This window comes from Colobus angolensis, unplaced genomic scaffold (assembly GCF_000951035.1).
Source record: "Colobus angolensis palliatus isolate OR3802 unplaced genomic scaffold, Cang.pa_1.0 Scaffold187, whole genome shotgun sequence".
Classification (NCBI taxonomy): Eukaryota; Metazoa; Chordata; class Mammalia; order Primates; family Cercopithecidae; genus Colobus; species Colobus angolensis.
The window spans coordinates 2,455,882-2,458,627 of NW_012115010.1; positions in this window are offsets into that span (position 1 = coordinate 2,455,882).

The following is a 2,746-nucleotide window of genomic DNA, read 5'->3' on the forward strand; positions in this document are numbered from 1 at the left end:
GGTCCAAGCGATTCTCCTGCCTCAGCCTCCTGAGTCGCTGGGACTACCGGCGCATGGCACCACGCCCGGCTAATTTTTTGTATTTTTAGTAGAGAGGGGGTTTCACCACGTTGGTCAGGCTGGTCTCGAACTCCTAACTGTTATGTGTGTTCATGTGAAGAGAGTCCACCAACAAGCTTTGTGTGAGCAACAAGGCTGTTTATTTCACTTGGGTGCAAGTGGGTTGAGTCCACAGAGAAAGTCAGCAAAGGGAGATGGGATGGGGCAGTTTTATAGGATTTGGGTAGGCAGTGGAAAATTACAGTTAAAGGTGATTATCTCTTGTGGGCAGGGGAGGGGTCACAAGGTGCAGGGTCGGGAGATCATGAGACTCATTGTCCAGGGGAAGAACGTCACAAGGTCGATTGATTAGTTGGAGTGAAGCATGTGTATGTGCGGGTCACAGGGGTTATGATGGCTTAGCTTGGGCTCAGATGTCTGACACTGAGGATCCTTCTTTTTTTGGGGGAGGTGGGGGTGGGGGATGGAGTCTTGCTCTGTCGCCCAGGCTGGAGTGCAGTGGCGCAATGCTCAGCCTCCTGAGTAGCTGGGCCTATAGGCGCCCACCACCATGCCTGGCTAATTTTTGTATTTTTAGTAGAGACGGGGTTTCACTATGTTGGTCAGGCTGGTCTCGAACTCCTGACCTTGTGATCCACCTGCCTAGGCCTCCTAAAGTGCTGGGATTACAGGCGTGAGCCATGGTGCCTGGCCGAGGGTCCTTCTTTATCTTCCTCTGATGCCCTTCTATGAGAATGAATCTGTTTTGGAAGAAAACACAATTAAGATTATCCATCACAACAACCACTATCTCCAAATCTGTATTCATTCCTTTTATTCATTATAAGTCTCATCTACCTGATGAGATAACTTTCTTGAAGACAGGACTTGTATGCTGTTTAACAGAGCTTTGACTCTTCCACAGTTCAGTCATCCTTGCTGTCTTGTGGGGTACTCGTTCTAGGATACCGCCCCCACACCATACCAGAATCTGTGGATGCTCAATCCCTTACATATAATGGTGCAGTATTTGCATATAACCAACACGCATCCTCCCCCCATATACTTTATTTACTTATTTAGAGATAGGATCACCCTCTGTCACTCAGGCTGGAGTGCAGTGTCACAATCACAGCTCACTACAGCCTCAACCTCCTGGGCTCCAGTGATCTGCCCACCTCAGCCTCTCGAGTAGCTGGGACTACAGCTGCGTACCACCATACCTGGCTAATTTTTTTATTTTTATTTTTAATAAAGACAAGGTCTCACTATGCTGCCCAGGTTGACCTCCCAAAGTGTTGGGATTACAAGTGTGAGTACAAGTGCCTGGCCCCATGTACTTTAAGTCATCACTAATAAAATGTATAGGTATTGCACAATGGCGACAGTTGTTATACTGTACTTTCTTTTCCTTTTTTTTTTTTTTTTTGAGATGGAGTCTCGCTCTGTCGCCCAGGCTGGAGTGCAGTGGCGCAATCTCGGCTCACTGCAGCCTCCATCTCCTGGGTTCAAGCAATTCTTCTGCCTCAGACTCCCAAGTAGCTGGGATTACAGGCCTGTGCTACCATGCCTGGTTCATTTTGTATTTTTAGTAGAGAGGGGGTTTCACCACGTTGCTCAGGCTGGTCTCGAACTCCTGACCTTGTGATCCACCTGCCTAGGCCTCCTAAAGTGCTGGGATTACAGGCGTGAGCCATGGTGCCTGGCCGAGGGTCCTTCTTTATCTTCCTCTGATGCCCTTCTATGAGAATGAATCTGTTTTGGAAGAAAACACAATTAAGATTATCCATCACAACAACCACTATCTCCAAATCTGTATTCATTCCTTTTATTCATTATAAGTCTCATCTACCTGATGAGATAACTTTCTTGAAGACAGGACTTGTATGCTGTTTAACAGAGCTTTGACTCTTCCACAGTTCAGTCATCCTTGCTGTCTTGTGGGGTACTCGTTCTAGGATACCGCCCCCACACCATACCAGAATCTGTGGATGCTCAATCCCTTACATATAATGGTGCAGTATTTGCATATAACCAACACGCATCCTCCCCCCATATACTTTATTTACTTATTTAGAGATAGGATCACCCTCTGTCACTCAGGCTGGAGTGCAGTGTCACAATCACAGCTCACTGCAGCCTCAACCTCCTGGGCTCCAGTGATCCGCACACCTCAGCCTCTTGAGTGGCTGGGACTACAGGTGTATAATACCACACCTTTTTTTTTTTAAGTAAAGACAAAGTCTCACTATGCTGCCCAGATTGGCCTCCCAATGTGCTGGGATTATAAGTGTGAGCCACCATGCCTGGCCCCATGTACTTTAAGTCATCACTAATAAAATGTGTAGATATTATACAGCGGTGACAGCTGTTATATTGTACTTTCTATTTGTATTTTTATTGTTTCTTTTTTCAAATATTCAGCCTCATCCAGTTGAATCTGAAGATGTGGACCTGCTGATGAAGAGACTGTCTGGGTCTAACTTAGGGTCTTTCGTGCAGCTGGCACTTAATACCTTTTATTGACTGTTTTAGCTAACATTCAACAGACAATTCCTAATTTAAAAAAAAAACAAAAAAAAAACAACTCTTGTTTTTTTTTTTTTTTTTTTAGTCTCGCTCGCTAACAAAGGCTGCCTCAGGTTTATTTGTACAAACAGCACAGGAGGACCCTAGCCCCATGCAGATGGCAGCCCAGAGGTGGGGG